The following is a 13,276-nucleotide window of genomic DNA, read 5'->3' on the forward strand; positions in this document are numbered from 1 at the left end:
GGCTTCAGGTGTGCCATACTTTTGTCATAAGTAAGGCTGTTCGCGCTCTAGTTGTTCTTTAGAACACTCTGGGAAGCTGCAGTAGAACACAAAGGAATCAACTGCCCTTGTTGGATGTACATGATTTACTGAGAATGACAGACTTCATTCTCACATGACTGAGAAAGATAATGTGAATTTACAGAAAATATGCTCTCATTTTAGCTTCAGTTTTCTCTCAAACATGATTCATGATATCCCAGCAGACAGTTTTTCACAGGGTAAAATCACCCTAGAACACACCACAATTCCTGTAATTCCTATGGTACCATCAACAAATGAATTCTAATGTAACTAAAGTCTGTTATCACCCTTTATAGTTCTCCTTTTGGTAACCCTCAAAATCTTCAATTCACTACAATGCATTTCAATGGGGTACTGTCATGTATATTGGTCCCAAGATGGCTGCCAGCAATTCCAGGATGAAGTGCTGACAGCCAATCAGATCTCACAATGAGATGTGTCGTTAGGATTTCCCCAGATATTGAAACTTTTTCTTTTTCTAATTCCTCATGAACTACTGAACGGATTAAAACCATTTAACAAAAAGGGATTTTTCTGAACCAAGGGCTACCTTTTCGCCACATTTGGTGTAATTCCGTTCAGCAGTTCGGGTTGTAGCTGTGTCTAAAGTTTCCTCTGGGAATTAACATGGAGAAAACACGTTTTGGGACCCCCCTTTTTCTCGGCATCTGCTTGCCGAATCACCCCAAAACTTTTAACATAGGAGCTGACCGTAGTGCCCCGTGAGTTTTGAAAATTTCACGAAGATTCGTCAACGGACAACAAACTTATTGGGAAAAGAATGTTACGATTTTCCTATAGATAATAGGTCCTAACTATAACTACCTACTGGTGACCGCCAGTAGGTAATATATATATAGACTTTGATAGAGACTTTGGACTATGCCTATGATTAAGGGAATGTTTTCCCGAAACGCGTCAGGCAGCATGGATTAATTAAAGCATCTGCTGTGCTTAATGGATGATTCTTGTGTTCGACTGCGCCCTTATTTTGCTGAGCAAACTGTGTTTGATATATATATATATTCACTTAAAAAACCATAGGTTTCACACATGTTATAGTTAGCTGGACATTTCACTCATAAAAAACCAATGAAATTCCCCCGTTATAGTTAGTGCAGGCAACTATAACTCACACGACTGCAATCCTCTGCTGATGACGTCAGATATTACATTATTATTATGTTCGCCTTTTTGATTTTGTACTCTGAACATATGATCGCAATGAAACCGCGGTGCCGGCATTGCGGCCTTGCCAAAAGTTAGAAAACATTAAATCCTTCCTATACACAACACTATTTCTGATTTGCTCAACAGGCTAGATAAATTAGAGGTGTAGAATGTACCATAGCATATTTATTTTTACGTATAACTCACTCAAATTGCTGTTTTGTTCAGCACAGTGAAACGTGCTTATTTCATTGATCATTTTGGGACTACGCTTTATTGTCAGTGACTGAAGCAGAAGAACATACAGATTGGTAACTACTGCTTATGGAGTTCTTCTATTATATTATTTTGAAATCTGTTCCAATGGCTGCAACAACACCATGTGCAGTGGGGGAAGATCCTGTTGTTCTGGAGGAGGATGAAGAGGTTGGAACACTAGTACCTAAAAAACAGAGTAATGTTTGGAGATTTTTCACTATCTCTTCAACTGAAAAGAAAGTGTGTGCAAAGATAGTAAAGTGTACTATCTGCTGCAATGAGCTGTACCGTGGAACATCAAAGAAATACAGTCACAGCATGTCTTCCATGTGGAAGCTGTTGAAGACAATTCAGGAGAAGGCATACCACCAAATGATGCATGAAAAGGGGGCTACTGCTTGTGGTTACACATCTACATCAACAATACATGACGTTTCAGCTACAATCACAGTGCAAGCAGACTGTCCTAATTTGTGTCATATGACCACCCATCGTTTATGCTGCATATGCCAGTGGGTTTGAACACCACGTCTGTTACTGAATATTTGTAGGCAGTGAACTCTCATCCCTATTAACATCATCCAGAATTGTGGGGTGTAATTCTTAAGATTGGAAACACTTGTTTTCGTTCTAGTTCTTTTACTAGAGTTTTTTCCCAAGTTCTGACTGGTACTTTAGTTTTATAACTTGAAAAAATATAAAGAACAATATAAAAAATTGTCTTATTTAGAACTACAACATCCAAAAAGATCTGTGTTTCTGCATTTAATAATTTTTCGTAAATATAGTGTATGTGTTTTTACCGAATGTATCAGTGTGTGCCAGTGTGTCTTACTGTATTTATGAGAGAGTGTCAGAGTGTCTCAGTGTGTCTCATTGTGTGAGTGAGTGCATGAGTGTCTCAGTAAATGCATCAGTGTGTTCATGGGCATGTCAGTGTATGTATGAGTGAGTCCTACAGTGTCTCAAGTATGTATGAATGAGTGGGCGACTATCTCGGTGAATACGAGTGTGCCTATGAGTGTCTTAGTGTAAGTATTAGTGGTTCCTCGGGTGTCTGGGGGTGTGTATGTGTAACTGTGTGAATGTGTTAAAAACGGATAAGTGTGTCCATGGGTGTATCAGTGCATGTATGAGTGAGGCCCAGAGTGTCTCAGTGTGTGTTTGAGTGAGTAGGTGAATTTCTCAGCCAATGCGTGAGTGTGCCCATGAGTGTGTCAGTGTATGCATAAGTGAGTTGTAGAGTGTGTCACTGTTCGTATGACTGAGTGAGTGAGTACGTCAGTTGATTAATGACGGTTTCCATGGTTGTGTCAATGTATGTATTAGTGAGAGCTAGGGAGTGTCAGAGTGTGTATCACTGGGTCAGTGTGTATGTTACTTAATACATCAGTGTGTTTATGTGTCTGTTAGTGTACGTATTACTGAGTTTCACAGTGTGTGTATGACTGAGTGAGAACATATGTCAGCTAATGCATCAGTGTGTTCATGGGTGTGTCAGTGTATGTATTAGGGAGTCTTAGGTAGTCTCAGGGTATCTAGAAATGTGTGAGTGTATTACTGAATACATTAGTGAATCCATGGAAGTATTAGTTCATGTATCAATTTGTACTAGGATGTGTGAGTTTGTATGAGTGAGTGTGTGAGTATGTTAATTAATATATTAGTGTGTTCATGGGTGTGTTAGTGTATGTATTAGGGAATCCTAGGTTGTCTCGGGGTGTGAAGAAGTGTATGAGTGTGTTGCATTAGTGAATCAATGGTTGTTTCAGTGTATGTATCAGCTAGTCCCATGGAGTCTCAGTGTGTAAATGAGTAGGTCTGTGATTTTGTCAGAGAATGCATCAGTGTGTCCATGGCTGTGTTAATGTATGTATCAGTGTGTGTCAAAGTGTGTAAGACTGAGTGAGTGATTATGTCAGTTAATACATCAGTGTGTCAATGGATGTAACAGTGTCCGCATAGGTGCAAGAGTAGGTGTGAGACAGGATGTATGGGTATGTGAATGGGTATGAAAGTCACTGTATGGAAGTAAGTGTAGGAGTGAGAGTCTCTGTATGGGTTTGTGAATGGGGTAACAGTGTCTGTAGGATATCTGAATGGGTGTGACACTGTCTGTATGGGTAGGTGAACGGGTGTAAAAGTGTCTATATGTGTAACTGTGGGTGTGAGAGTCTCTGTATGGGTTTGTGAATGGGTGTGAGAGTCTCTGTATAGGTTTCTGAATGGGTGTGACAGTATCTCTATGGGTGTGATAGTGTCTGTGTGGTTATGGGAGTGGGTGCAGCAGTATCTGTAAGGGTATGTGAGTGACTGTGAGAGTAAGAGTGAGTTCAAAAAAATATATTTTTTTTACTCATACTAGATCCGTGGATCCCCACAGAGTTGCAAGGGGTTTCGCTGAGCCCCTCAGGGGATTAGCGGATCTCTGGTTTAAAAAAGAAAAACATTTTTAGGGAATTTCAACCCCCAGTAGACTTGGTTAGCACCCTTTTATAGCACACACACAAGGGGTCAGGAAAATAAATATCTTATTATAATTTGCATGTAAATGAGTCTTTCTTTATTGCTATTTGTTTGCATTTTATTTAGTCCTTACCCATATGTTTATGATGTTAATAAAGTTACTTGCGGTAAATAGTGTGTTTCATTTGTACCCGTCTCGAACGTGTGCGGCATATGTTTATGTCTTAGATTGTTACAGTCACTCACAAGTAATGCTAATGCAGACTTTCTGGGATAAAACAATGGAAAGTTGACAAGAGTATGTGAATTGGTTGAAAGTGCATTTGACACTCTTCTCTCACTAGATCGGGAGAGCTTCTGAGTGGTTCTTGGGTGACAGGGAGAGAGCCCCTGACTTGCATGCTATGGATAGTTGACAGGGGTCTGAATGATGGGGGATAATATTTGATTGTAATCAGAAAGAATCAGAAAGAATTGTTGACGTTTGCCCTTTCTTCATGTTAGCTTCCTCAGTTATTGGGATAAGGGGTTGGTTAAGTTATACATTTATTTATGTGTTGTATGTCTTGCACCACCCTTGTACTATCATTGGGCTATTTAATAGCACTAGAGTAGCTCGAAATATACATTTTGAATGAAGAGACAATAGGGAAGGGTGATCGCACCCCTTGATGCATGAGGAATTCCCTTAGGAAGCTAGTCTGAAAAGTTAAGTCAATAAAGGTTCCATGAATTGTAAGTGGTTGAGATTGAATCTGTGAAGGGCCAAGGACATTCTGTGACCCTGTACTCAGTGGGATATTTTGACCTCTTGAAGGCTTTCTGAAGCATCAGGAGGTCAGGCGAAGATCTGAGATTTCTGCCTGGGGTGCGGTCCAGGGCCATCATCTTCAGTTAGTATTTTGGTCCTTTGCCCTAGCACGCTTTGTGGATGGTGCGAAGTGCTTAGAATTTGAATGTAGCATCTAATAGAATCAACCGTAGATCGTTCAGAGCAGGCTTGAGGTGGTCCCATTTGCTGAGATGTGAACAGTCTGACTACTTGGTTCTGCTGACTCAATAGAGTGAGGATGAGCTTTCGGGGAGCCCTGTGTAGATGATGTTGTTGTTGTCCAGTCGAGGTATGACTATGGCTCTTCTCAGCTTCATCCAGAGATTAGTTTGCGTTTAGTAAAATAATTACATTGAGTGTGGGGTTCTACCTATAAAAAGTTGTTGATTAGGGTTAAGGGTTCAGAGTAAACATGTTTCACTAGGTTCCTGACTTTTATGCAGTTGAATGGGCATCCTAAATATCGAGGCGTGCCGAAAGGTAGACGGAGCAACTCAGCCTGTCTCATATACAGAATTTCAGTGTTGCCTCCTTTTGCTAGGACACTCTTCTTCATCCAAGCAAGAGGAGCTGCTGGTAGGTTTATCTATTGGTCTATAAGGTGAGCCAAAGGTCAAACGTACATTTCGAACAATGGGCAAGAGAGAGGGACGATCTTGTGGAATGCTGCAAGGGTGTATGACTCAGCTGACCTGATCCTAACTTTTAGGTTGTGGTAGGAAAGAATAGAGTATTCTTGCCTCTAAAGAGCTCGGTATATTTAACCCTGCTTGTGATACATTCTCTCACTTCTAGGTTCACCATGAACCCTACAATAAGGTGTATACATAGAGTCATCTTTATGCATTTCACAATTACACGCTTCCACCTATTAAGTGTTCTTTTCTTCTTTTTTTTTTGCAGACTTAAGCAAAATCACGATCGCTTCCGGTTGTCGCTGCGAGGAACCTGCTGATCCGTCTTCATACGAGGTTAGAGTTGCTCTTTTCTCTCTTCGTCGGCGATTAACACGCTTGTAGGAATGCGCAGTGTTTTATTTGGCTGCCGGTGGTAGGAATAAAGGTTCATTGAAAAATCGAATTTGAGATTTTTTTCTTCCATTGCAGTGAGTGGCTACTGTTTCACAAGTAAGACTTTCAAGGGCCCTTTGACGAACGTTCTGCTTTTCTCGATATAAGCAATGATAACGCACTTTTTTTCATAGAGTCCGAGTGTATGGTATTTACATAATTTAGAAGAATTCATCATTGTCTTACATAGCAATGGAATACGTTTTCCTTGTACATTTAACCACAACTCTGCCACAAATGTTCTGCAAATTATTAAAAGGAGAATCGAATTCTTTGCAAGCCTTCTCATGTTAGTATTCTCTGCACAAACGGAAACACATGTATGTAAAAGGGAAATAATAACTTTCCCGTAAGTGAACAAGAAGACATGATTAGATTTTCTAATTCTTCAGAGCGTACACATTGATTTACTAAAGCAAGCACACATTACGTTTAATTATCCAATCATATCAGGCGCATTTATAGTATCACTCGGTACCTAAGGTAAAGGTGAGTCATTAGCAATCTACTAATACATAATTGCACATTTAAATTTACCACCGCAAATTACTCAAACGTGAATGTTATGCTAATTCGTTCGCCCTAATAGAAGCTGCGCCACTCTGCCCTCACATCTCGTTATTATTAGAGAGATACGGCTCTTCATAGTTCCAAGCATATTCGCATTGCTATAGCAACATTTTGGTTCACAGCAACTGTATCACCAAATGGCATGAAGATGTGTATGCGTGAATATTTAGAAAAGGTCAGTGATTCACACCTTTTCCCTTTGCAGTTTGTTTATGTTCAGTCATTTTGTAAGCATACATTTTGCAACAAGTTATTTAGGCGCAGGAGGACTCTGATGCAGCCCATCGCTGTGGTCCTGATTGGCATGTTTTTACTATGAATAGCCATATCTCACTCCTGCCTAAGACAGTCAGCTTGTCAAAATCTAAAGCCATAGGATTGCAATGGCGAGGTGTAAAAGCAAAGCACACTCTGTTGAGGCTGGGGATTATCTATCTATCTATCTATCTATCCATCCATCCATCCATCCATCCATCCATCCATCCATCTATCTATCTATCTATCTATCTATCTATCTATCTATCTATCTATCTATCTATCTATCTATCTATCTATCTATCTATCTATCTATCTATCTATCTATCTATCTATCTATCTATCTATCTATCTATCTATCTATCTATCTATCTATCTATCTTAATTTGTATTTGTATATCACTTTCTACCCCTGACGAGGCATTGAAGCACTTTGCAGCAAGTAGAATGATAAAATGCTACTCTGAAATCCAAGATTATTATTTACATAGTTAGTAGAATAGTAATATGTGCATACTTTTCCCTTGTGGATTAGCTGTGGTAAATGTATATTCTTGAATTCTTGTGTGTTTAGTATTGTTTTCAGCGGGGATAGAATGATACGAATGGATTAGAAATTAGAGCTGTCAAATGTTATTGGGATAGTGGTCATGTGCTTCTGTTAGTTGGATGAATTAGCTAAAAAGGGATGAGTCAGGGGAGGAGAGATGGCCAAAGGGTGAAGGGAGCAGACACTTTTTTATATAGCAAATAACAAATTAACTCCTACATACCTATATACACATCACACTTAGTAAAGGTTTAGTAGGAGGTATACATTCCTCTATGTATACCCCCATATGTATAGAAAAGCAGCAATATTTGCATGATCTGATATATGCTTATAACTTGTGGCAATTTATACAAATTTCCCCTTCATTTTAATGTGTAACAGGAAGGATATTTCGATGTACAAAGACACATGTATAATGACAACCTCACCTCAATACCCTGAAAAGCATAGTTTGTCATGTCTAACTTGCACTGTATCTATATTTATATCTACATATCTATGTCTGACATGGGAGAGTGCTGGAAAGTCATGCTTATTTCACATAAACAAACATGACATGTTTTATCCCAAGGGGCCTTGTTCACCAGTGATATCATCAATTATGTCATTTGAAATGCGCTCAGTGATGTCATAAATTAAGTCATAGAACATGTTATGAGTGATGTATTATGTGAGGTGAACGCAGTGCATGGCAGCGACACAAGTTATAGTTAGCTCTGCTAGCTATAACTTGTGGATTTTTGTGTTTATTTAGTTGAACATGTTAATGTTGTCACTGACATATTCACCTAACTATAACATTACTTTAACCTTTGGATTTTTCTGTGAATTTCTCAGGTTTACTTAAATATGAAAAATGATCTTTTAATCACACCTGACTATAATGTAACTTTAACCTTTGTTTTTTCCAGTAAATATATCTACCTGCACACACCTACATTTATATATAAACATACATAAACACATATATACATATGTATCTGTGCGTTAGGGAGAAAGAGAGCACAAGAAAGAACAATCAGAAACTCTTGGAAGTTCTAAGGGGAATCGATATCAAAGGGAATGCACTCACCCTACTTGAATCTTTCCTGTTGGGCAGGGAACAATTTGTGGCCTTAGATAACCTTAGATCACCCAATTTTAAACTACCATGTGGGGTGCCACAAGGTTCCTCCCTGAGTCCAAAACTTTTTAATATTTATGTTGCACCATTGGCGAAACTGATCAGGTCCTTAGGTTTTTCGGGTGTTTCCTATGCAGACGATACGCAGATTGTCGTCTCAGTGTCAGGATCCCTCACTGACACTATGAAACAGTTCCATTCCTGCCTCCGTCAGGTGGGGTAATGGATGGCTGCCAATTGCTTAAAACTTAACTCCAGCAAGACAGAGGTCTTACTTTTCGGTGCTCACACTAACTTCTGGTCACATGATCTCTGGCCCCTGGAATTCAGGCCACTACCCACGCCAGTGACCAAGGTTAAGAAACTGGGAGTCATTTTCGACTCAAAACTTTCATCTGAAAACCACATCAACCAGGTTACCTCCCTCTCTTTTTACACGTTAAAACTTCTACGAAAAATCCTCCCATTCATCCCAGCTGAGCTCCGTAAATTAGTGGTCTCAGCGCTTGTCCTTTCAAGAGCCGACTTCTGTAATGGGCTTTTTATTAACCTACGGAGCAAATTGCCTATCTAAATTGCAGGTTGTGCAGAATGCAGCGGCTAGGCTCTTGTTGAACATCCCAAGACACAAATATGTGTCAAAGGTGCTCAAGGATCTACATTGGCTGCCAATAAAAACACGTATTGAGTTTAAGGCTCTATGTATTGCCTTTAAGACCACGCAGGACATAGGACCGGGATTTTTAAAACGGAATTTGATACCCTACGTCCCAGCATGCAATCGTCGCTCATCCTCTGCACATGATCTTATTGTTTCCAGGGTAAAAAAATGCTCCTGGGGGGAAGAAGCTTTTTATTAGGCTCAACTAGGTTGTGGAACTTTCTCCCAATAAAACTGAAACAGGAGAGACATCTGTTAGATTTCAGTAAAGCGCTAAAGACTTGGCTGTTCAGTCTTTAAAGTGCCTGCGAACCTCTTAGCCAAAATCCTGTCTCAATGAGCAAGCGCCTTGACACCCTCGGGTGATTGTTTCACGCTTTATAAATCGCCATTTCATTTGATACAAGAGAGGGAGAGACATATGTAAATATATTGTATTTGTAGTACTTGTCTTAGAATCAGATATACATAGGGTGACGTGTGTTTACATAGAAAGGAAGTATCAAGTCACATACACACACACTCCTCCACTTACAGGTTATGTAAATAAAACATTTTTATTATGTACTATGGCATACATTTATACGTCATGCAACATATATTAATGAGTTGTCATTTATAAAAATATTTTTCTCTTTTTGGTATAACAAAAAATGTATACATACATGTATACAGGCAAGTCAACATATCTAGATCTAGTTTTGTCTATAGTAATATACATATAACATACACATTAATATTGATGTACAAGGAATGAATACTTATATATCAGTATCAGTATACAATCCATGTGTACATGCTTGTAACAATAGATACATGTTCAGACATACCCATGTATGTTGTGCATATTTATATGATTTTTTATGATAATGTTTATTTAAATATATTGATTTCATGTCAAAATATATTTGTATACCCCTCTATTACTTTTCCCTCAAATCATATTTACATACTCTACTCTGGTTTATGTGCATTAGTGTAGAATGCAGTAGAAACCTATATGCAGAAACTCATCTACATATATAATTTTATATACAATGAAATCCTTAAGGATGTAAATGTATAAACATAAATGTCTTGTTATAAATAAAATAGTTCATGTTTTTTCAGAAATACATGTAGACATAAAAAAGATACATGCATACATAAAATATCTACATATATGCATGTGTTTACACATACATACAGATATAAGATGTCTAGACCCCTCTATCTCTATATTACCTACTGGCGGACACCAGTAGGTAGTTATAGTTAGGACCTCGTTTCTATTCAAAAAGCGTTTTTTGTTTTCCCAATAACTTTGGCGTCGTTTGACGAATCTTCGCAACATTTTCAAAACTAGTGGCCCGCTCCGGTCGGCTCCTGTCTTGAAAGTTTCGGGGTGATTCGTCAAACAGGGGCCGAGGAAAAAGTGGGGTCCTAAAACGTGTTTTCCCCATGTTAATTTCTATAGGAAACTTTAGACAAAGCTACAGCCCGAACTGCTGAACGGAATTACACCAAATGTGGCAAAAAGGTACCCCTTGGTTCAAAAAGAGTCCTTTTTGTTCAAGGTGTAAATCCGTTCAGTAGTTACTGAGAAATTAAAGAAAGAAGAAATGTATATATCAGAACACAGAGGAGGGTTCGCGAACCCTCCCGGGCACGAGCTTCACTCTGATTGGCTGCTAACACTCCAAACCAGGAAGTGTTGGCAGCCATCTTGTGGAAAAGAGGTTACAAAAGAAGAAAAGGAGGCAGGGCAGAAACACCCTGACCCCCTAGGCCTGCTCAGGGGTTCCCACAAGGACCCCCAGGGCCCAAAAAAGCATTTAAAAAAAAATAATTTGGTCGGAATTCGCGATGGGGTCGTGAATTCTGCCGATTTTTTGTTTTTAAAGATGAAGCGCGGGGGTCTCAACCCCTACGCTGCCCCAGGGACCGCCACCTCCCTGGGGCTTTATCAGTTGTATGCAGGGGGGCATGCAGCCCCCCCCACAGCCTCGGAGACCACCACATCCCCAGTCCTGTGTTTGTTTAAAGAAAAAAAAAGTGCCCCCCACATGCCACGGGGACCACCACCTCCTGGGGCAATCTTTATTTAAATGCGGGGGTCCGTTACGGTCCACCGAGCCCCAGGACCACCACCTCCCTGGGGCTTTGAATGTTGGGAGGGGGCGCACGACCCCCCCTACTGGTGCCCTTAATGGCCCTGGGGACCACTATCCCCCAGGGCCGGCTCCTGCAGTGTCCCGGGGTGACTATCCCCAGGACACTGCTGTTTGCTATGGCAGGGCCTGCCATAGCAAACGCTGCTTTGTTTCCTTGAAGTGAGAGCAGGGAAACTTGCTCTCGCTTCAAGGAAGAAAGGCAGAATTGATTTTGAGCAAGTGAAGCTGCATGTCAGCAGCTCCCCTTGCTCAAAAGCAATGCCGGCCCCTGCAGGAGGTGGGGAGCTGGCAGGTCTCCAACACAAAGGGCCGGCCCTGGGGGATGGGGTCCCCGGGGCCAGAAGTGGCCCAGGAGTTGGACCACGCGGCCCCCTCCATCTGTAAATAAAGAATAAAAAAGAAATAAATAAGAGGCACAGACCCGAGGGATGGGGTCCCCAGGGCCAATTGAGGCCTCAAGAGGCAGGCCACGCAGCCCCCCTCCTTAAAAAATAAAAATAATTTGTGGCCATGACCCGGGGATGGGGTCCTCGGGGCCGATATTGGCCTCGGGAGGGGGGCCCCTTCCCGTTTTCTTTTTTTTAAAGTAAAAAACGGGTCAGGCCCTGGGGGATGGGGTCCCCAGGGCCCCAAATATTGTAAAAGAAGGGGTGCCACACAGCCCCCCTTCTACAAAATGTTTTTTTTTTAAAGTCGGCATCGCACCGGAGGCCCCATCCCCTCCCTGCAGCATTCAGCAAACGCGCCCCCTGGCGCGTTGTAGTTTGGGGAATTCATTCCCCTTGAATACTGAGGGTCCCTGGGGGCCAACTAGCCCATTACAGAGCCTCTGTGTGCAGTTTTAAACTGCTATTTCGACCTGGAAAGTTAAACTACTTGCCAGGCCCAAACCTCCCCCTTTATTGCATATGTCACTCCTAAGGTAGGCCCTAGGTAACCCCAAGGGCAGTCTCAAGGGCAGGGTGCATTTAAAAGATAGGACCTGTACTTTTTGATTTTTACATGTCCTGGTAGTGAAAAATTGCTTATTCATTTTTAGGTCTCGCCTAGTCAACACATGCGATGTCTCGTCGAGAGATGCTGTATAGAGTATAGTGGGGAAGCTCCGCCCACTTTTCTCCTAGCTTTGCCTATCTTTTTCATTGGCCGAAATCATAAATGCTGCGTTGTGATTGGTTATCTGCAAGTTAGTCCCGCCTCCTGACGACCATGTCGTCATTTTTCTCCTTCCATTGCTATCAGCCCCTTTACTTTAAAAAGTCTTTTGTTCCCCTGTCTCCCCCGTTCCCTCCCGCAGTCTGTGACTTCTCTGCCCACCACCACCCCCATACCCACTCCAGTTCCTGCCTTCTTGGACGCCCGCATTTTTGTTTACAATGCAATAGGTCTTGTGTAAATACGAGTCCTAATGCATTTGTCAATGCTTTTTTTTCCCTATGATTGGCTGCCTGCATTCGCACTTTATTTTGCCTAACCTGTCCAGACTCTCGCTTGCGCGCAATGCTTTGCATCGTATGCATGCATGCCAAAAGTCAGCCTCTGCCTCTTGTTTTAGCCCTCTGCTCGCCGGTACTAATTTCACTTCATTTAATCTCCACATGCCTCCCACCTCCGCAACTCCTCCCACCCCTAGCAGCTTCCTCCAATTTAACCCTAGAAATAAAACCTCTCTGACACTCCCACTGCTTTCACCTCAGCCGAGCTGCAACAGTAAACAAAGGTGAGTATACTCGATGGAGTTTGGCAGGATATTTCGTGTGGCTTCAGACTGGAGGGTGACACTTCTGTTAACACCAGTTCTCTGACTGTCTGTGGGTCGAGGCAGGAAATACAAACCAGAGGGCACGTGTGGCACTCGGTGAAAAGCTAAAATAATGCTAATATTTTCTTCTCTGGGAACCGCCATTGTTTCGCATTCATTTCATTATACATCAACTCGATATGGCGTGCTAGAAAACGTTAGGTGTTTCTATGTTTTCTCACTGTGTTCTAAGCAGTGCTAGCCAGTGAAGTAGAGTTATGCCGTTCACTTGTAAAAAGCACTGTGATCGTTTTCAAGTTTCCCTTTGTGTATTTTTTTGGCTTCTTTTTAACTGAATGGC

General features: G+C 41.3%; 1 protein-coding gene across 2 annotated transcripts in view; it reads left to right on the forward strand.

Moving 5' to 3' along the window:
• The window catches only part of LOC146789297 (calcitonin gene-related peptide type 1 receptor-like), a 2,166,593-nt gene that overhangs the window by 258,436 nt on the left and 1,894,881 nt on the right, over positions 1-13,276 (forward strand). For both annotated transcript variants that reach the window (XM_085630942.1, XM_085630944.1), the window contains exon 2: positions 5,693-5,760. The gene's annotated coding sequence lies outside the window, so the exon portion shown is untranslated. The remainder of the gene's footprint in view (positions 1-5,692; positions 5,761-13,276) is intronic.

This window comes from Triturus cristatus, chromosome 10 (assembly GCF_964204655.1).
Source record: "Triturus cristatus chromosome 10, aTriCri1.1, whole genome shotgun sequence".
In the NCBI taxonomy this organism is placed as follows: Eukaryota; Metazoa; Chordata; class Amphibia; order Caudata; family Salamandridae; genus Triturus; species Triturus cristatus.